The sequence below is a fragment of the Bactrocera latifrons genome, unplaced genomic scaffold (assembly GCF_001853355.1).
Source record: "Bactrocera latifrons isolate USDA-ARS-PBARC rearing strain unplaced genomic scaffold, ASM185335v1 scaffold_3, whole genome shotgun sequence".
Lineage (NCBI taxonomy): Eukaryota > Metazoa > Arthropoda > Insecta > Diptera > Tephritidae > Bactrocera > Bactrocera latifrons.
This window is the reverse complement of record NW_017536629.1, coordinates 3369692-3392373: the sequence shown is the minus strand read 5'-3', so window position 1 is coordinate 3392373 and position 22682 is coordinate 3369692. Positions and strand designations below refer to the sequence as shown.

The 22682-nt window shown below is 33.4% G+C and overlaps 2 protein-coding genes across 4 annotated transcripts in view; one reads left to right on the top strand and one right to left on the bottom strand.

Moving 5' to 3' along the window:
- Window positions 1–22682, bottom strand: part of LOC108970484 — a 70551-nt gene that overhangs the window by 35743 nt on the left and 12126 nt on the right. The gene's annotated exons all lie outside the window — the stretch shown is intronic.
- LOC108970483 overlaps window positions 1–22682 on the top strand; it is a 55186-nt gene that overhangs the window by 25601 nt on the left and 6903 nt on the right. For 2 of the 3 annotated variants that reach the window (XM_018935908.1, XM_018935910.1), the window contains exon 1: window positions 21911–22015. The exons of the other annotated variant lie outside the window; for it this stretch is intronic. The gene's annotated coding sequence lies outside the window, so the exon portion shown is untranslated. Of the gene's footprint in view, window positions 1–21910; window positions 22016–22682 lie in introns of those variants that run through there. 3 annotated transcript variants of the gene reach the window in all.

Sequence of the window (22682 nt, the reverse complement as noted above, 5' to 3'; positions counted from 1 at the left end):
ATTCCACTCTAGTGCAACACGCCCCCAAAGATCGTTTAGGTGCGATGGGGCTAATTGATACTGTCCGAGCCGTCGCTTCACAATTGACCATAGGTTTTCAATTGGATTGAGGTCGGGACTTTGCGCTGCTCACTCTATCACCTTAAAATTTTGATTTCCCAGCCATTCTTTTACAATTTACGCAGTGTGCTTGGGATCCCCATCTTGCTGAAAAGTGATTTCATGCTCTGGATACGCACACTGGTCAAGAAAATTGGGAAGCTGGGTTTGCAAAATACTTAAATAATCTTCCTTACGCATAATCCCGTCAATTTTGTGCAACGGTTCCACGTTCCAAAACGTGAAGCACCCCCAAGCCTTTATGCTGCCTCCTCCATGTTTTACTGTTTGCTTCACGTGATGCCTTTGAAGCTTGTCATCGGGTCTACGCCAACAGTACTGTTTTCCATCCGATTGAAAATGGTTAAACTTGGATTCGTCCGACCAGATAACACGTTTTCAGTCTTCAACTGTCCAGTTTTTGTCTGCCTTTGCGAATTTTAGTCGTGCCTTAACATTTTTCTCGGATAAAGCTGGTTTGTTTTTTTTTTCACAGCTGTTACGTAACCAATCCTACCCAGCGCTCTTCTAGCTGTCCATCGACTTACTCCTTTATTTATTTCCTTAGAAGCCTCTGCTGGCGTTAAAAGCTTATTTTTCCTCATTTTAGACATCATAAGTCGAGGGTCAGAGTCTGTCAGGAGACGGCGGCGACCATTCAATATGTTTTCAACACAAACATTTTGTCTTTTCTGCATTTTGACTACCACTGATTGACTAACTTGCAGTTTTCCAGCAATAGTGCGTGTCGAACAGCCACTCTTAGTCAGGGAAACAATACTATTTTCTTTATCTGAAGACAGCTTCTTCATTTTTCAAGAACAACTTAGAGACTAATTTCCAAATTCAATAAATTGACTAAAAACTTGTGGAAAAGAGTGATTCTCTGAATTATGACAACGAATAATGAATAAAAAAATACATATAACGGTAAATCTCCAGGTCAATTGCTGCTAAGAAAGTAAGAACAGTAAAAATATGTGCTGTTTTTTTTTGTTTTTGAATTTCTAAGTACGCCATTGCCTCTGTTACTATTTTGCTATTTACGCCTAATTGTTACAAATAACGTAAAAAAAAAAAAAAAAAAAAAAAAAAAAAAAAAAATAAGTTTTTGTCATTTACTTCATTCGTTTATTTTTTATGCGCGCTCAAACATGAAAATGATGATCGTGGAATCACTTTTGCTCCCCACTGTATATGTATGTGCATAAAGTATACGCCACCGAAGTGAAAGTTTAACCGATTTAGAAAATAGTTTAGGCTTATTGACTTTATAAAATTAACAAATAAATCAACTACAAGATTAATGAAATATTGTATTGCAGTATTATATGAGGTTCAAGAGTTTAAGATTAATTTTGGGAAGGGTTGCCATCTATGCTGACTTTTTACTCAATTCAATTTGATAAAACATCACTATATGAAAATACTTGAATTAAGGTTTTCCTAAATAAGTTTGTACTCACAAATACATTTCGAGAAGATTACCACTTGTTAAAAATTTCAAATTATACAAAATGAAAGAAATATTGTATTACAGTATTATACTAATTATAAAATAATATTTAGCCAAATTGGCGAAAATGTCTTTTCAAATACAGAAAATTTAAATTCAAGAACTTTATTCCAATCGCTCATTTTTTATAGCAGCTACATATATGCTATAACCGTCCAATATGGGCCATTTCGACAACTGAAAAACCGATATATATGGTACTATATATTTTATAAGGTCTCCTACTTTTCTACCTGGGTGTCTATGACACGTGACTTGAGGCTCTCCATATTTTTATTCACTAGATTTTCTTACTTACACACTTTGAAATACATATTCTTTAATACTTTTTCCAAAAATATTTTTTTAATTTATAGTACAAGTTTTTTATGAAGCACATGCTCACACTTGGAATATGTATCATAAAAGTGGCTTCTGTTAGAGGTTTAAATCATTCACGGATTTGTAAGATAATTTCTAGGAATTCGCAAAAAAACTCTAAACTACTTGAAAACTATTGTAATTTTAGCTGAAATCCTCTACAACTGAAAGAAATTACAATATGGATTGCAAAATTGGTTCATATGAATTTGTTTAAAATTAAGCAATCAAATGTGAAATCATATTTTCTGTCGACAACAGCAACTGTAGTTGAACTAAGATTTGTACTTTAATTATCAACAAGCTGTTTTAAGTTCTGGAAAACGATTGTGTGTTGCTGTGGCCTATGAGTTGAGTGTGCCTTGAGTATGAGTGTACTTGCATCATCTAAAAAAACTCATTAAGAAATATGATATAGCGGATCGAGTATAATTTCAAAGAATTCCAATACCAAGTGCGTAATTTTGCTGAAATTTGGAATAATATATTTTTGAAGAAATCCTAATTTTAATTTATTCAGCTTAAATTATTTTCGAAATTCCTTGACGTTCAAATTAATTCTTGTGAAATATCACTTAGGGTACATTCAACATCATATCAATCGGATAAATAATGAATAATTGAGTACAATAAATTCTTTTGTTTTTGACCTACATATTAACATATGCTCAATATGTACGTGAGTATTTCAAAGCTAAGTATATTATATATTATACATATAGTGTTATTAGAATTAAGTTATATATTTAGTTTGTTAAATATTATATTCTCATCTTTTTACGCTAAAGGCAATTTATTTTAAAAAGTTTTCGAGGTTTAAGTAATAATGTTAAAGAGTGTTATATAGAAAATGGAATTAATTTTCATCCGTTCCCGCTGCATATTCATATATGTATATATATATATATATATATTTTTTTTTTTTTTAATTTTACAAACGTTACTCGTATATACATATTTTCTGGTCAGTACAACCCGTCTCTACTGCATATAAGCAACACTTTTGACCTACAAGTATAGCACCCTTTCATATTTCAGGAATTGCGGACAGTAATTAATTTTCACAAAATCGAAAATAATTTTAACGTAGTCTTTAGGTTCATAATAATAGTTCTAATTAATAGAATAGTAAGAAATTAAAACTTTCAAGTTTCTATTGAAACTACGTATCGATTATCCAATTATACAATTGAATTTTTAATTGTAATTTCACAGTAAACTTAATTCTTTAAAAGCGTTTTTTCGAGACAGTGTTTTTGAAGTGTTATGGTAAGATTTCTCGGGAACCACTCTACCCATCATCATGAAATTTTACACAGGTCTTTGAGATACGATTCATAGAAACTTCGACGAAGGATTTTTTGTTTTCGATTACAACTAATTTTCACTGAATTTATTATTCTTTTGTAAAAATGTCTGCCAAAAATCCAATTTTCAGTTTTTTTCCTTCTTCCAAGTACTAAGTTAAGATCTTAACTAAAACATGTATTTTTTCACTTTAGGTGATCCTGTGAGGAGTTATACTGCCACAGCGGGCGCATCTTTTTCTTTCCGAGGGATTACTGTTAATGGCGACGCATTATACGAGTTTAAAATATTTTATTCCAAAAATTTCAGAATTTCTTTGTTGATAATGTATGTTTGTAACAATAAAAAATTTGAATAAAAAAATTGTGGAAAAAGGCCACGTAACTTCTTTAAAGCGTCGCATATTACTGGCAAATCTTATCTGGAACTCGTTACTGCTTTTTGTAGAAATATTTTTCAAAAATCTTATTTCGAAGATTGTAGCAGTAATTTTCTCTCAAAATGTCAACATATAATTAAAAAGCTCTTTCGGCACTCAAATAAGCAAAGTTAGGTCTCTTTAAAGGGCTCAAAGGTGGGCTAACATCTCAAGATTGATGAACCAGTAAATGTTGAAGTATACTACACATTAAATTTGAATATCTCCAACTTTAAAAGGCTTCTGAAAAAGAATTTTTTGTCAAAATTTCTCATCACAATTTTTTTGAAAACTTTTCTTTGGTTTGTATTCGATATAAAAATATTAATTGCTTCGTATTTTTCCCCTATATAGATTAATTAACAAATATAAATATACTTTTGGCAGAAACATCAAAGCGGTGAAATCAACTCAATTTACCTTTCGGTCATTCAATATTTTTTCAAATTCAAACAGATAAACAAACGCGTGCGTTCGTAAGCTTGTTTTGCGGTAAAAGGATATTTCAGCAGGTAACCGCATTTTTGCGTTTACATTTCAGGTTCCATTTCTTTATGTATACATGGTTCATTCCATATCACATTTAATACAGGAGCAAAAATTCACAAATGGAAATACGTCTATTTGCACACATAAATACGCCGCGAGCCGTCCTGCCAGCATTTTCAGCTAGAGCTTGCAGTGAAGCAAAAATAAAATGAATTTATTAAATAAATAAATTTTTGAATAGATTCGGGCAAAGTAGAATATTTGAGAAAGCATAATGAATGCATATAGAAAAACTGTTGTAATCGTAACAATATAAATATACATATATATTCGCATATATGATTCCTCAAATATTTTATTCATGTTTGTATGTGTATAAAAATATGTGAGCTAATTCAAACGCTATAAAATAATAAGTGACGAATAAAGTCTTAAACAAATATTTATAAATATGTGCAACAATTATTAGTAAAAGAGCATTGAAATAGTAGCAGGATTTATGCTGGTTGATTGGTTTGTGTTGCGAGAGGCAGCTAATATATTGGATTTGTAAAATAAACGTTGTACAAAAACGAGTCGGCAATAATTGCTGTCCACAAAGTGGTGCTCAGTAACCGCACAGTTGTGGCTAATGAAATTCCTTCATGCTTCATTTAAATTGCTAAAGCGGTTTACTTTTTATTGAATGTCAATCAAGAATTAATACGAAATTTACATTTTCTGTTTAAAATAAGTTCTGGAAAAAAGAAATCCATTATTTTTGCAGCAATTTGAGTATTTAATTTAGCATAGTTAGAATGATGCGATTTAGGTGAAAGATGCATCGTTTTGCAGAAACAGGGGCAATCGACACAAACAATTGTTATCACTTGGTGCCAGGTTCGGACTATTAGTTGGATGCATAAGAGTCTCCCAGCCAAGTTCACAGTGCTTCTGGCGACTGACTATCGGTTCTGATAGACCACAATTTCTCTCCTATTGGCCGAAGCTGAATGCTTTTGGGCGATTGCTTCCTTCTAACCTTCCAAAAGTTCAGAAGTGGACAGTACATATCTAGATAGGAAAGCAGCTCAAAATAGATGTTTCTCTGCCAATCACACTAGACGTACAAAACCCTTCCTAATCCGCCATTTGACCACGACCGATTCGCGTGACTCTCATATTTTCTGAAGAGTCTACTCTTCATCATCAGGTTGATGATCAGTTTCAGAAATTAATAAACTTTTTTCGAAATTCGGATGTCAGGCTTTTTACATTAGGGGGTTACATGTTTACATGGGTTTCTTCAAGAAAAATCAGCCTTTTTTCACCAATTGTTTCGCATATAAAAATTAAATATATAATATATATTAATAACAAAGAAATACTGCAATTTTTGCAAAAAAAAAATTTTAAACTCGGTAATTGTAAAAAATATGAAAAATTTCATGAAAATTGGTTGAGTAGTTCTCGAGAAGTCTTGCCAACCGACTTCAAACATTTAGGATAATATTCTAGAGGTATTGCAGAATTTAATAAGATAGCAAAAAAAATCTTGTAATCCCCCAACTCCTAAGACATCCCAACATCGAGCTTCTTTTTATATCCAGCATTTTCTGCACATTTACCTCCTTAGCAGCAATCGAATCAGCGCTGAGGGAGAAAGAAAGATTTCTGCTCTCCCATACAATTTGTCTTCTAGAGTGTGATGTGCCATTGACACAAGATTATTTTAACGGCATCGTCGAGACCAAAATTGGCCTTGATTCGCTGCTATAGTAGCTTGACCTTAAACACTATTTATGTATTACTCAGTCGCCTGGCTTGGTTTTTCGCCATTATCGCAGAAAAACTGTAAAATGTGCGATTTTGTCCCTTCACTGGTGTCCATAACTGTCTTACCACTTTGCTTTGTTGTTTTATTACTTTACTTCTTATACACTTGTTATGTTGTATCTTAAATAATAAAATGAAAAATTAAAATCATTAATAGTTATAGTAAATTTTTTCAATAATTTCTGCGCAAGAAAGAATTTCAGTACTAATAACTCCACGTGCCCGTAAATTTACGTTGTACATACCTACAAAAGCATATATATAAATATGTTTACCACTTCTTTGCCATATCCAATTTTCTATTTATCACAATTCCACATAGACGCACCGTCACAAAGCCTTAGCATCCATAGCAGTACACCAGTGCGTATGAGTGACATGTGAGTTGCGTTCATTGCTCTTGAACGGAAATGCCGCCATTACGACGATTCGATCGTTTTACAACTTCCTGCCACAGTTATGGCGGCGCCGCCAATAGATCTGCAAGCGCTTTTCAGGCCAAACGTTTGTCAATGTGTCGGCGCTTTTCACTTTTTGCAAAGCAAAGAAAAGCATTCACTATGCCTAACATACACGCAAAGAAGTGCTTGATTGTGTGTCTTTGTGCGTTAATTTAGATTTGCGACTTCAGATTGCTTGCTTAGTTACGGGTAAATACTGTCAGCGTGTCAACGTCACTGTCGACTTGTAATTATTTCGTTTTTACATGTGCCAGCACAAGTAGATGAGGGTGACTGTGTGTGTGTGCAAAACATATGTTTCAGGTGCACTTAGTTCTTTGCCTGCATTTGTTGTTAACCGCAATATACAATTAGAGTGCTGCAATAATAATATCCATAGCCCGCTCATGCACTTTGATGTCATGCTATTAGCTGCACCAGCGCAGCTCACTTGGGGTTGGCTTGACTGTGACGAGTATTTGATTTCCTTTTATAATTGCCATAATTGTGTCTACAACAGTTGACCTTTAAGGTGTAGCTGCGCTTATGCGTACAGATGCTGGCGCGCAAGCTAGGAATTTATTGGTTTCTTCGATTCTCAATTGACTTCAATAACAAAGAATATGCTGAGAGTATAACTGATTAGTAATAGCATTAGGCACGTTGTCAATGATTATGACCTGCTACCTGAAGATGCTTTAAGAAGCAAACGAATGGTTTTTCTGATGCCATTAGCAGGCTGGAATATACTTTGGGTGAAGTGCTCGTTATAATTTACACCGACAAGCATAAGGAATCGGTTTAAGAGTTCTTTGATGACTCGTTTGTTGACCACATTTCCGATACCTTGAATATTTGCCATATTTTCTATAAAGGCAGAATTTTTTAGTGTTTTTTTTTCTCATAATTTTTCGAGACTTTATGTAGTGAAAAGACTTCGAGGCATGCAAAAAGAGAGTTTTCTATGAACTTTTATGCCTCCAAATCCTAGATGTAGCCCTTTAGGCTAAGGCTATTTCCCACAAGTCCTTTTCAATCTTTTTTTTTTTAATGTTCTTGAACAGATCTTCAACTGACTTTACTTAAATACTTCAAATTGTAGTTGACAGCTGCTAGAAAGTGGTTTATTCTTCTATGTTAAATAATATCTTAGAATGGTAAGGAAGAAAATTTTCTGCTTTTGAGTCTAATGTTTAAAATTTGTCACTGTTATTCTTCTGGTCATACTTTTTTTCAGTATCTCAATAATAACCGGATGCTGCCTTCCTACTTAACTTAACAAAGAAGCATCTTACACACAGAATAACCGAAATTACCTAATTATTTTCTAAGAAGCTAATAAGTTGCTATCTTTAATTGAAAATTTTTTCTCCTCATACGCCCACCGCCTCCAACATGAACACCAACAAATTAACGGTTTCGCGCTTACGTTGACTAACTGTTGCTTCATTTCCGTTGAATAATGAAGCACGAAATTGTGTGACCCACGCGCCCAATTTCGCCCATTTTTGCGGCATCGATTACATTGAACTCTTTACGCTTTTTTGTTGTTGCATATTGTTCGGCGGCACTCCTGCTTGAATATTGATTTCGTGTGACGTGTGCCAGCGCAACAAATTTATGGTCAATGTCATGGGTGTGGCCTGCTAATGAGATGCTAATGAGCTAGATAAAGTTTCGAATTCGAAAATTAAACTGACATTCCTTGCATACTAAGGAAATGTGTGACACACTAATTGCGCTGAAAGACTAATTAATTTTGTAGAAAGGGATAAGTTGAGAAAATGCTGTGAAAAGTATGCGGTGGCTTCGTTGATGGTAGGCAGAGGCAGTGGAAATGGTGAATAATTCATCATTATCGTACATAATTATATTAATGCAAATATTTTGTTGACACGAAATTGCACTTTGGGGGGTTGTAGGGGTGAGTGTTGATGCCATGAAATGATTTAATTGTAATACGTATAAAGTTACTTTGGAAGGGGCAAGGGTTTTCAGCCTTGATAGTTAATGCTGCTACCTTAAACAAACCGACAAATTTTTAGAGTTTCATTTTCAAGAAGTTTCATTAACTTGATTTTAGCTAATTTCACTTTTTTCGGTATCATTTAATTTTTGGAACAACATTTTCTAGATTGTTGAACAGTATCGACGTCTCATCACCAGTAGTAATGTGTTTGATGATTATATGGCTTTCAACTTCATTTTCATGTAACTTTTTTGTGACTTCTACTAGACTTAGTTTTTGTGAAATATTCAGTTATTATGATGCTAGGCTACTATTAATACGATTCATACCCAAAATATTAATTAATTTTTTAGAGTCGGGCCTTAAAATATGTTGAAATCCTCTGCTATCTCTCTGCAGCCAATACGACGATTTTCAAACACTGCTTCTTCGATGTTATCGTTACTACCAGAGGTGCATAGATGACCCGCATGAGAAGTTTTTGATGATTTTAGGACCTTTGCTGAGAGCTTTGTGCCAATAAAATACTTGGGTTCGTGCAAAAGTAGACTCTCACAATACTTTTGCTCATTTTTTTACGACTCCGTTGCCATCATTCAATTGGCGACCCAAATTTTGCAGAAAACTAGTTGTTACATTTTTTTCATAGTAAAAGTCGCCAGACGAACTTTGGTGCCATAAACAAACTACTGCCAAACACATACCAATTGACTATGGAGATCAGACTGTGCGCGAACATAAAAATTATTGATTTTAGAAAATATATGTATAGAAACAAGTATGCTGCACGAAGACTTGGTTTTTATCGGTCAGTTTTTATGCTAGGTATATGTTACAAAGGTCCAATACCGGAATTTTCAACAAAACAAAACCCTTCCTTAAAAATAAAAGGACACGTAAAATATTTCAGTTCGATGTTTCAAAAATTAACCGACACACGAGCATAGCTAAACCGACTCAGCTCGTCACGCTGATGTTTATACTACTATGAGCAAAAAATACTAAGGCTTTGTTCATAATTTGAAAATTCTCACTTTATGTTGCTGTTGATGGTTGGCGAAAATCTATACAAGACTTTAAACAAAAAGCTTTAAACATTCTTGGGATATCTCTTACTATTTACTCAAGTTTCAAATATATGTTTTCAAGTTCCGATTTTTAGGAATCGTATCCATCTCCTCTAACCTAGATAGTCGCTCAAGTAGTATTTTGACTGTATCTTTCATTTATTCATATTTACAGTAATGGTGAAATTCTACTAACTGATATCCCTTTTCTAAATCTTCTGCAGGTTTGTTCACAAATATGATTTTCAAGGGTCACACCTAGTATGTAAGTATTTTTCGTATCTCGATAGGATACACCTTTAAAAAAAAATTATATATATATATAAATAAATATCTCAAAGATTTTGAGTTACCTGTTTCTTAAGTAAAACACCTCAGTTCAGACAGCACAATACGTTTATCTTTGAACGCGATTTTCTCAACACTACGCTTTTCAAAATGGGTACAGTTGTTACTCATTCTTGTTGAAACAAGCCATTCGATCGATAAGGATTTTGTCGGCTTATTTGGTAAATATTTCTTCCTAAAAAGCTTAAAACCTTCTAGTTTTTTTATTGCACCAAAATATAGTTTTGGCGGGTCAAAAATCTTCTAACATTTTCTTCTTGAATTTGGATAATTCGTCATATTTTTCAGAGTCTGCCAACTTCATGAATTTCGTAGCCTTAAAACAATCTTAGAGCCATTGAATAAGCAATACTTAACTACGGTGAAGGCCGCAATGACTGCAGCTTAAGATCTCTATTTAGCGACTTCAGTCATATCCTGAAAACTTTAAGTTGGTATTAGGTGTGTTCCTTAAATTGTTTGGTTCAGCACAAAGTAAGTTTGAAGATTGTAGTAACAATTTTTCACTAAAAACGGAGTAAAATAAATTACCAGACGAAATTCATAAAAGTTATCTTCCTCCAAAGTATACTTAATCCATGAAATACTTGATTTTGAAACAAACTTCTAAAAATATGTGCTCCTGAAGTGATAAAATACTTATTTGCCATCCATGTTTCAAGCAGTAAACAGCCATTTCTGCCAAAAATTTTAAAAACCAACTTTTATACCCACTTTTGCAAGTACAATTACTCTAACTCTCCCGTCTTATCTAATGCTGCGCTGCAGCCAACACTTATTTGCCGTTAACTTGTCCAGTGACAAATTCATTAATTTTTTTTTTTCGACACTTCTCCCTCTATCTCTCTCTCTAAGGCGAAGCAAAGCACACAATTTTCAAGGTGAATTTAAATTTACAGAACTTATTAGTGGGTCAAATTAAATTCACTTAAATGAAATATCAGAGATAGCGAGAGCGAAGCAAATAAATATTTCCCCAGGGCATAAACACTTGACATTCATGCGTCGGTTCAATGGTTTAAATAAATGAGCAATTCCTTGAGCAGCGCTTGTATTTGCAATTTCCAATCTGCTTAGCTGTGCGACGCAGCCACAGCCAATGCATATATAAACAGATAACTTTACGGATGATTGTGTTGCGTTAGCGTAGACTTGAAGCCAACTGGAAGAGGAAGCATATTATGAAATTCATTTCATATTTCCACAAATAACAATGAGCCAACAAGTGCATGCTAACACAAACACATGTATATATATGTATATATATATATGCATGTAGGTCAGTATGTATGTGAGTATACATGTATGTGTATATGTTCATAACTGTCTAAATAAATACATGTGGGCAAGCGTACGTGCCTGTATACCCGATGTCCTTTTCTTAATGCATGCTTGCTGCACTTTGATTTTGCTCCGGCATTTTGTCTACACACACTCCTCATGTGCACATGTGTGCCTGTGTATGTATGAGTGCACATGTGTTTATGTTTGTCTGTCTTTTATTGTTAAAATTTATTAAATTTATTGTATGAAATTTTATTGGAATTCGGAGAGAAACTCTCAATAGCCATTTATGTAATAAATATTGCACGAGCGTTTGCTACTTTCTCAAACATACATATTTGCAGGTATGTATGTGCATATGTATTTTTTGTATATGTGTGCGAATGTTTTTATTTGTACATGCATATGGGCATGTATGCCACGCATGAAGGCTTAAGTTATTGTACTCAACCAGATGTGAAATAATGCGCCTTTGTATTGCACTTGTGTGAGTGTATGCAGTTAAGTGCTGGTATTTAATGTGTGTGCACTAAAGTGGCTTTGTTATGGGCAAAGCGGTAATTGGGCGGTGGTTTGATGTTCGAAACCTAAATTTTGGCATATAAAAATTGTACAAAAAATTGAGAACACTTTTACTGAGAAAAAATATTTAAAGTGATTTTTGTTAAATATGTTTTTTTCCACAATGTGATGAATGAGGACAAAGTCATCACTTTCAGTGTTGTATATATATACATATAAATAATATTACCAACCATTCATAATTCCATATTTTTTCATCGATATGTACGCTGTAAAAGCACAAATAAACATTAGGGTGATCGTTATTTATTTAAAATTTTTTTTTGCAGACGACCTCCGAATCTTCATATCTTGCCCTAAAAATGGTCCAATGATACAAAAGCTATTTATTTGCAATTCATACCGTGCTTAAATAATTTAAATTTTCCCATGCATTACGCATAGAATCTTTTTCATCTCTGCATTAAAATTTGTATGTCCAAAGTGAAAAAGCCTACAAATTTCAAAATATAACATTATAATACAAAAATTATTGTTTTACAAAAAAGGTGTAAGTGGTTTTCTCTTTACCAGATTCTATCAAAGGTGAAAGAATCTGGTAAATGTATGCAGTAATTGTACAGCATTCATACAGTACACCATGTCGTATGAGTAACACAGAATGTATAAGACACTTGTATGAATGTTCAATACATTTCACGTATAAATTTAATTGTGTAAAACATTTAAAGAAACGTTTATATGAAAAAAAAAACAGTAACAGTAACAGTATAACAGTAGTTATATTCTGGTGGCAAGATCGAGTGAAAATCACACTGTGTTCATCAGAAGAAGAACCTCAGGATTTTTAATCTATCGTATTTAATACCATTTAGGTTAATGTTTTAGGTATGGAGCGCGCCAAGATTATATCGTAATTGTGACTGACTTTAGAGCCAAACACAAAACTAGAGTCTTTTGCAGCCACAGTCATTGACCTTGAGTTATTTTTCTATTTCAAAAACTGAAAAATCCGATTCGTGGGACGTGCCATGAGTCCATTGGTCCTATACGATATACAATACATGAACAGAAACATTATTTAAGTTTTTTTTTTTTTATTGGAAATAAAGATCTTTTACGGTGCATAATTTAAAATAAAAGTTCAGTGGCACTTAAAGCCTGTAAAAAGAAAATCAACGGGAAAATAACGGATACCCTAGTATATGTACATATGTATATATGAAAAGATATTATGTGACATACTCGTAAAATTTCCAACTACGTCAATGCCATGTGCGTATATATTTTATCGCTTGTAAAGTAAATAAGTTTCATTAAAAAAATAACTGAAATACCTCACAGCAGATATCTGTGATAAAATACTTGCATGTTGAGTCAAGTAAACATCTTTTGGCTGTGGGCAATGAATGATGCCAATAAATACCAGCAGCTTCTTTGTAGTCCGATGCACAGAATATGTTGTTGGAATATATTGAATATTTTGAAGTTGTGAAGCTCTAAATAGTTAGTAGTAATTGCGCAAGGAATTTTAAGGTATGGATGACTATTTATGATAAGAATGAAATTAAAATAAATAATTCGTATTCGTATATGTGCTGTGCTTCTACTTGTATATAGTAAATAGGGGGTGAATATAGAAAATAAAGAAAATATTGAAAAGTTAAAGCCATAATTGCTTGTTAAACTGTGTGGATGTTAGGAACGTGGTTCTTTCAGTTCTCCATTTCTGGGAAGTTAAATTATGAAAACGAAACAAAATTATAATTTCTGTCTTATAATTTGGTTCCTATAATCCATATAATCTAAGAGTACATATTAGTTTTGAAAAAATTCTTTCAATGGCACATTCAAACTGGATTACACATTCTAAAAAAGTTGGATATTCAGAAATTCATATTGATGTTTTGATTGTTATTTTTATAGTAGTGTATATTTCCCAACACGCAAATCAAGATAAGCATATTTGAAAAGTTGAAACACTGGATCTTTATCGTATATTAAAAGATTGTCATATGAATATCAAAGCAATGCATTGAAAATTTAGCACTGCAACTAAAGCTTTACTACGCTGCTATATGAGCTATAGGATATAGTCGTTCGATATAGCACATTTTTTTACTTCCATATGTTCAAAATATTTTTTTTAAATTTTGGAGAAAATTTCATAACGATATCTAAACTGGAAATATTAATGGCCGCAGCTCCGTACACGTTCAACCACTGTGTTATGCTATGAGCCTATTGGAAATCTGTTGGAGCAACTAGATTTGCGAACTTAAAATTTCTTTTCTAAGATTCATTCATCCGGGTCACCGAAAATTTGTCATCCGAGATGTTTCAACCTCAAGTATTGAACTATCGCTATATCAGGTTATTCAAAAGAACATTGACAACTAGAGTCAGTCAAAGTTTTTGAGGCTCAAGTCCATCGGTATCGAGTTATAATAACGACTTTGGGCTTGGATTATAGAGTTTTTATATAATTCTAAGTTGGAATCGAAATGGATGCCTTTGTAGGATAACTAGTGTTGACAATCATTTGTCATTATCATTATTTCAAAGTGCCCAAGGAAGACCAATTGATCAAGAATACAAGTAATTCGTTGGCACAAAGCGTTCAGTGAAGGTCCATAGATCATTGAAAACTTATATGTTGTTGTTGTTATAGCGGCAGAATTCTATCTAGTTGACGGTCCTTGACCAGATAAAAAATTCGGATCTGTTCTGGCTAAAACTTGTCTCATGCGAGTCGACCACCATTCCATTAATGACGGTAACATCGAAAAAGTTAAACAATAAAAAAAGAAACAGTGCTTGAAAATCATCACATTGGCATCAGTTAGATAGCAGAGGTTGCCAACATTTCTTATGGCCCAATTTAACCACATTGGCTAATGTTTTAGGTATAAAGCATGTTAATGTTTATATTCTTGTATAATTTTGTCTGACTTTTTGGGCAATTTCGAAAGGAAAATCAATTGTCAGATTTGGATTTTTTTGCTTGAAAATCTGTTTCGTGCACGTCCCATGAGTTCCAAGACTCTATTGATCCAATATTTAAAAATCCGAAGACAAATTGTGAACCCGCTAACCAAACAGCTGCAACATCTCGGCATGAAATTCTTGTCAGTTTAGAAAAATTAACTTTTATCGATAGTGAGTCCATTTTTAAATTCTTAACTTTTTTGCTGCTTTTACTAGTAAATTTTTTGCCATTTTAGCGAACAGAGTGGTAGCGAGTAGAAGATGACTGATAACTAAATTAAATATTGAATGAATTAACTTTTTATAGCAACGCAATTACTTTTTAATTGTTTTTTGTCTAGAATTCTCACCTCTTTGCACCGATGCCTGCATGCTTCTCAACTAATTTGCTCCTCAATGCATTTGCCAAACGTTTCAATCGGTGTATATGCATAAAATATTGCATTATTGCCAATACTACCGCTGCAACAATGCCACTTGCACTTCGCACTATGAACACATCATTAATGGGATCAAAGAGAAAATGCGCGCCATATAATTTAGAGTGCTACATGACAAACATCCCACTTTACAATTGAACTTGATAAATTGAACACTATTGTAAAATGTTCACACAATCGATTCGATATCGAAAATATCTGCATTAAACACAATTCTGGTTTCACTACAATAAAATATTTCGTTTTCGTGTACAACTTGCGGTGAAACTGCAATGAGGAGGAAAATCTCTTTTGATTTGTCGCATTGGTGACAAGTTGCGCCAAGGCAAGTTTCCCGTTTTAACAGTGGCAACTCGAATGGAACACTAAGTTCAGCAAAATTTCACAATTTATTTGCGAGATATTTTATGTTGCAATAAAATCCCCATAGTTTACAAGCAACAGCAACAATGCATGCATATACATGGACAGTTGCAACACCGCAGCTTTCATCAATAAACGATAAACTTGATTTTCATTGACAATCATTGCACCGAGCAGCTCAAGCGGCGAGCATAAAATGCAAGGATACGCCTATAGCGATGTGCATAAACACACACACAACACATAAATGTGCATTGGTCGAGTATCTGCCTTGCAATACTCGTATGTGTGGCTGTCTGTGCGGACCTTTTCACCTAAGGCGAGTTGCCGTTACTTAAGTTAGCAGCAACACAGGGCATATTTTTTAAAATACTTGTCCGCCGGGCAGTGAGTGAAAGGTGTGTTGTATCTTTCGGCTGTGCCTCGTTTTGTCTGCACTTCTGCTTTGATCATTGGACGGACTCAATGTAATTGCAGCGCAACTAACTTTGCTGCAGTTTGTGGTTGAATTAATTTACGACAAGTGCTCGCCATTAGCAGCCACAAGAGGTTCTTTCATTGCCGGGGGGTGGGAGCGACTGCAAAAGTGCTAGCTTTCTGTCAGCTACAACTTGGCAATGATGCCGGTAAGGCTGTTGGGAAGCTCTTACTTTTATGAGACGATGGCGCGGAATTATTAATTTTTTGCTAAATGAGTGGTTGCCGTTGTTGTATTTATTTATATAATAATGACTAAATAATCAAAATCAGATATTTGATTTAGAAAAATAATATCTCTCAACTAAGTAAACGATTACTGCGCGATTCACAAGAGAAATTATTCATGGGGCACATTTAACTTCATTTATTATTAGAGATGAAGAAATATTAGGCTATCAAATCTCCGCCTTTTTGTCTTTTGAATTTCACGGCTATGTATAAAGTTCTAAAAAGACGATATCTGGCAATACTATACATCTTGACGTAACCTACAAAATGACGATATGCATGATTAGTTTGAATATTGCGTTCAACAGTTATAGACCTGTAAACATGGAGTTCACTAACGCCGAAATTGGCGCTATTTTGAAGTTTTTCTTCGTTAAAAACAAATCCGCTAGAGAAACGTTTCTTGAGATTAATGGTATTTTGGGTGATGGTACTCTATTACTTCGAACTGCGGAGGCAGCCGCCGAAAGATTTGTGACGACGAATGCACAGGCCGGCCCATGGGCATTTTAAACAATCTGCAGAAGGCTGGATAACCAAAAAAGCTTTATGTTTCGGTGTCACATGATTTGACGCAAAAAAACCTTCCGGACCGAATCAACGCTTGCGATATGCTGCTGAAACGGAACGAAAAAAGTTATGATCGAAGGCCGGTAAGTCGTATCAAACAGTGGCCAAGCCGGGGTTGACATCCAGGAATATTTTTCTGTTTGTTTGGTGGGATTGGAAGGGTAGGCCAGACGCTTAGTTCTATCATCTCCTGCGAAAATCTGGACCGCTTGAAGCAGGTGATCGACCAGAAGCGTCCAGAACTGGCTAACAGGAAGGGTGTAGTTGACTCGTCGGCATCCACCAAATAGCCCGGCCATAGTGCCAAGTGATTACTACCTGTTTCTGTCCATGGCAAACCCTCTTATTGGTCTAAAGTTGAACTCAAAACAGGATTTTTAAAAGTAGCTGTCCGAGTTCTTCACAAATAAGGCAGCGAGCTTCTACGTGGGAGTATTATGGAGTAGCCGTCTAGATATAAAGAGATTATCAAACGAAACAGCACATATTTCAACCAAATCCGATCACTGCAACACTTTTTACTAAGCATTGAATAAAGAGCAAAAAAAAAAGGAAGGGAGATATTTGACAACCTAATATCAAAATAATCGTTCTCCACTCCAATAGCAATTTTTGTAGTGGCATTTTTCATTATGTACAGGTGATAATAAGAAAAAGAACCACTCGAAGTAATAAACATATTAAAGTCATTCAGGCAAGTGGTCCTGAAGGACGCGATATGTCGATTCCAAGCCGTTCTCAAGAATTGGGATTGTCTCAAATCGAAACCAGGCGCATTCTGAGAAATGATTTCCGCTTCCATCCAAATAAAATTGTTCTCACTGAAGAACTGAAGCCATTGGACCACGGTAAACGTCGTGAATTTGCTGATTTTTTAAGTAAATCATCTTCTTCGATGAGGCTCACTTTCATCTGAGTGTTGCGGTAAATAAACAAAACAGTCGATTCTGGTTCGAGGAAACAAATTATTCATGAACAACCATTGCATTCATCTAAATCGATAGTTTGGTGAGGTTTTTGGTCTGGTGAAGTCATCGGTCCGTCTTCTTTCAAATGAAGCTGGTGACACCATTACTGCCTCTTTACTACATTGTTACTTTTTATGGCCGCAATTAGAAGAAGTTGATCTTGATAACATCTGTTTCTAAAAATACGAACTACGAGCCACACAGTCCATGCAACAACCGAATTATTGCGAAAAAAGTTTGAAGATTTGGGTATTTAAAGAAATTGTGATACTGAATGGCCTCCAATAATTTATGATTACATTAGGCTACTTTTTGTTGAGTTATTTGAAATCATTGGTGTTTAGCAATAAACCAGACCCTTTTCAAGTTTTGTTTGCCTGTATTGGACGTGTTATTCATGACATATGACTTGAGTTAGTGGAAAAAGTGCTCCACCTCGATCGAAATAATGAATACATATACATATATTCAAATATCCAGAAAATCAGTTATACAAGTAATCAAAAACCCGTAGACTCTATCTGATCTCAGTGCTTTAAATACAGTCCTAGAGAAAATATTTATGAAATAAAACTTTGGAAATTTTTATCGCAATGACCTTTTCACCTAATTGCTTAAAGTTCGCAGAACTCAGTGAGTTGAAAAAAGTCAGCTGACCTCGCAAAAGCTTCACATGAACCTTACACTACATGTTTCATTACACGAATTAGTTCAGATTTGTTTAATGACTCTCCTTCCACTTTCTAAGTTTCTCTAATGAAACGCACATAAATCTATAGAACCCCAATGGCGGCTGATTTTTTCTTTAAAAATAGTTTGTGTAAAAAACAAGAAAAAGGTAGGAGCACGAAAAAGGAAATATTCTTGGATTCAACTCAAACAAGAAGTTGTTGCGCCTCATTAAACTATGCTCATAGAAAAAGTTTCAGACAACTTGATGAACCTGCTAACAGAGGAAGAGACATAAGAAGTTACTTCGCCTTACCCGTATGTGTCACAAGCACACTGAAATACTCAGAAGCGTGGAAGTGTGTGTGTGTGTGTGTGAGAAGGATGCTGGTTGATGATATTGCTTGTATTAGTTCGCTTTCATTYGTCGTTTTATTTGTTTGGGTTGTGGTTTGCGGTTGAAATACCTTTGGTACGCACTGAAATGGAAACTGTATTTCTGATTCATATTTAACTTCATTTAAAATTTTCTCCTATACGGGTATTGATTGGCTTTTTTTAGTCATTAGCGATATGTATAGTGTGGGAAAAATAAATATTTGAAATGAAATAATAAATATACTTGTAAAATATTGCAAACTAATTTTAATTTGGTCCAAAACCTGGAATAATGTCATTTCTTGTAGTGATATCAGAATGATTTATTGAAAATATCTGGAAAAATATTTCTAAATAATATATAAATGAAATAAAAAAGCAGCTTTGAATCGTTTTTCAATTGTTTAGTAGGATATTGTTTGTATTTTCTGAAAAAATTTACCATAATAATGAATATAAATTTTATACTATAAGAAAGTGGAGACTTCAACAAACATAAAGCCTAAAATCATGATAATTTAACGTGAGACTGTATTAATTGAAAATATATGTTTTTTGCGAGTTTAAGTCAAAAATCGGTTTTCTTCTTAATATTTTAAATACAAAATAATATTATGATTGTATGGCATAAGAATATAGTTTACAGCAAATATCGTAAAAAAACCTTGTACCAGATAAAAGTAGACTGGTAATGAAGATATGGAATTTAGGTATTTTTAGGTATCGAATTATTATCCGATTTTATTCAATCTAAGCACAAGTATGTACCGTTATAAAAAAATACGCTCTCTCAATTTTAACAAGATCACTAACATACAAGTATTTGCTGATGCATGCGGTGTAAAGTCATTCAGAAAAATTTTTATATTAGGCATATTAAAGCTTAGGTAGATATTGACCCGATTCAACCCATTTTGAATACGCACGTAAACTTGATAGTGGTTAGGATTCTCTTTGTGAATTTCAATTATATATTTAGCACATTGACCGATATTTTTGGAAAGCTGCTTGAACAGTTTCAGTTGGATTTGGCCAATTTTTGGTTATAAGGTGGCATATTTTAATGGAGTTATTCTTGCAAATTTTGTATATTATAAATTTCTTCTTGATTTCAACATTCGAATGGAAATATGCAGATGGAATTTAAAAATTGATTATATGGGAAGTAGGCGTGTCTCTATATGGTTTCACACATTTTCACCCAATAATATAAAAAGATCTGATGTCCCTATCATATTTAGTTATACATTGAACTGTTATTTAAATTTTTCAGATAAATTTTGAGGTTATGTGAAACATTTTCTTTGAAATTTAATGATCTAATAAAAGGATATATGCATTTTTTGGAAAGTCGACTCGAAGGTTATCCGAGATGAAACTTCAAGTCTAAGTCGAAAAATATTTTTTTTTTTTTTTTTTGCATTTTTTTACGAAGTAATACGAACAATAATGAACAAATAATGAACTATCGTATTTGCTGTAACATTTCTGAAATGTTTTTGTTATTATAAGCACTATGATTGAGTTTTATTTACTTATTTCATTCGAAATCATTCTAATATATACATATAATAAGGGTTTCAACAGTACGAAAAGTACCTTAAAAATATTTTTCACATGGTATAGTATATTTAATTTTATTTATTTATAGTTTTAATTCTCACCGCGTTTTGTTAACACTGAATTGTTATTTTCCACAGAATTTAGTAGGAATTTAAATGCATTGCTTGACTAAAGTTCACTTGTGGGCTCACTGTATGTATTTTGCATATAAAACCTAGAATTAAGGAAATAGTTTGGCTTAGTTTGAGTATTCTTTTTTTGAACTACTTGTCAAAAAATTGTCAATAAAACCCAGAATTTGAAGAAAAATATAGTTTTTGGATTATGCTTTTGCTTTCAGTATTGAAAAAAATCATTGGTTTTTTTGCTGTTTTTTACGTAAAAACCTTGGCTCTGCATTTAGTTTCTTTATAGCTTTCGGTTACAGGAGATATGTGTTTTAAGAGAAAATTTCATTTTACAGTCTATGTGCAGAGTTTATTTTATTTTCGTCAATACTGAGTTAAGCATTTCTTTGAACCGCGATATCTGATTTTTGAACTGCGATGCGCTTCTGGCACGTTTTGGAAATTCCCACTACGTCATATCCACTAACATTTGAAAAAAAAAGACATAATTTAACTTACTGAATAATTTACAAAGAAATTTGAAACAGCAAAAATTCTAAAGGCAATTCGCTATTAGTCATTTCATGTTAGAAACAACAGGTAAACATTTGTACAAGTGATGAATGAAATGCCATTTTTTTAATTACCGATCACAGTTACTACATTCTGTTTACATAGTTGACTAATCAAGCGGCCAATGTGCAACGTCAACGACACTTTGAAATTGATTAAAGATAACCAAATATTAGGGGAATGTAGATAAGAGAAAATTATTGACAATTTGTGATAAGACGATGCAATAGGCTTCGGTGCTGACGCATAGCGCTTAAGAAGTTAATGTACGAAGCAGCTGCCTAACATTTCGCGGCATGACGTAGCCAAGCGTAGCCAGAAAGAAATGGAGAAGCATACGCAAACAAGCGTTGAAGAATCATAACCATTGCCAAAAATTTAAAAACATTTATTGGGAAAATTTTAAGTAATTGGAAAATTCCCAGAAACCAGCAATATCGTTCATGCCACTTTTAGGTAGTCCAATTTCTATACGCTAAATAATCATTTGGCGTTTTTGTTTGAAATTTTGCTTTTTAATATTTAAACTTTTTAATTTTTGGTGTTTTTTTCTCATTCACCATTCATTTGTTTCCAATCGACAGTTTTGACATTAGGCTGTGTACACACTATAGCAGTTCGGTAGCGATATATTTGTACAACTGCTTGCTCGTCTGACAATTAAAATCCGATATTCTTTTAAAATTAATTTCTTTTATCACGCTCATTACGTAAGAACGTACAATAACTGCCAATGCTGATAGCAAATGTTGTGGTATGCTACTTTCTTGGCGCAACCGAAGCGCACATTATTCGTAATCTTTTGATTGTTTACATTTGTACATAAATACATATATGTACATATGTGTGTGCCAGCTGTGCAAACTTCTGGAATAGTATAGTCTACACTTAAGATCGCTTAGTAAAAGGTCTTTGCGAGTATATAAATGCTTCTACTCATGCATCACTTCTCAATTCAAAAGTTGATTTATACCCGACTGCACGCGCATAGAGACGCTCGAGTCACGCCGCGTTTGAGCATATCATTCATAATTGGAATATTATACCAAGAGTGTAAGTGAGAAGAGATATGAAAGTGTTTATGTTAATTAAAATAAAAAAAATGTTTATATTTGTGCTGGCAAGTTAAGCCCAATAATTCGAGCAGAGCTAAGTGCGGTGAAGTAAATCAGCAATTGTACTCGTACCAACAAAATTTAATGTTAATGTAAACAGAAATAATTGAAAAATTTTGTGAATAACAGCCACATCGTGTTATTAAATATTGATTTTTGTTTTTGTTTTAAGAAGAAATGTGAGATTTGCCAAAATTGATCGGTTTTCTAAATAAAATTAAATGCGAACTTTCTAAAAATGGATTTGGAAAATGATTTCGGCCTTAATATTTTATACATTTTGAAAAAAAAAAATTTATTATAAATATGGAGCAAATAAAAAAACAAACAAAATATTTTGAAAAAGAAAAAATTATAAATATTTGAAAAAAAGTGCAAAATTGCTTCTTTTTTTTTAATTAATGGAGTTTAAAGGATTAATATGAAAAGCATACAATTTCGATATAAAAGCATTGATTAAAAAACTAGCTTCCTTAGTTGAGCTTTTTGTGCAAGAATTGAGTCGGTTCTTTATTCACTTATGTCATGTATAAAAAATGTCGAAAATATTCTGATTGTCTTGATATAAAAGCACTAATAATAGCGAATATAAAAAAAATGAAATG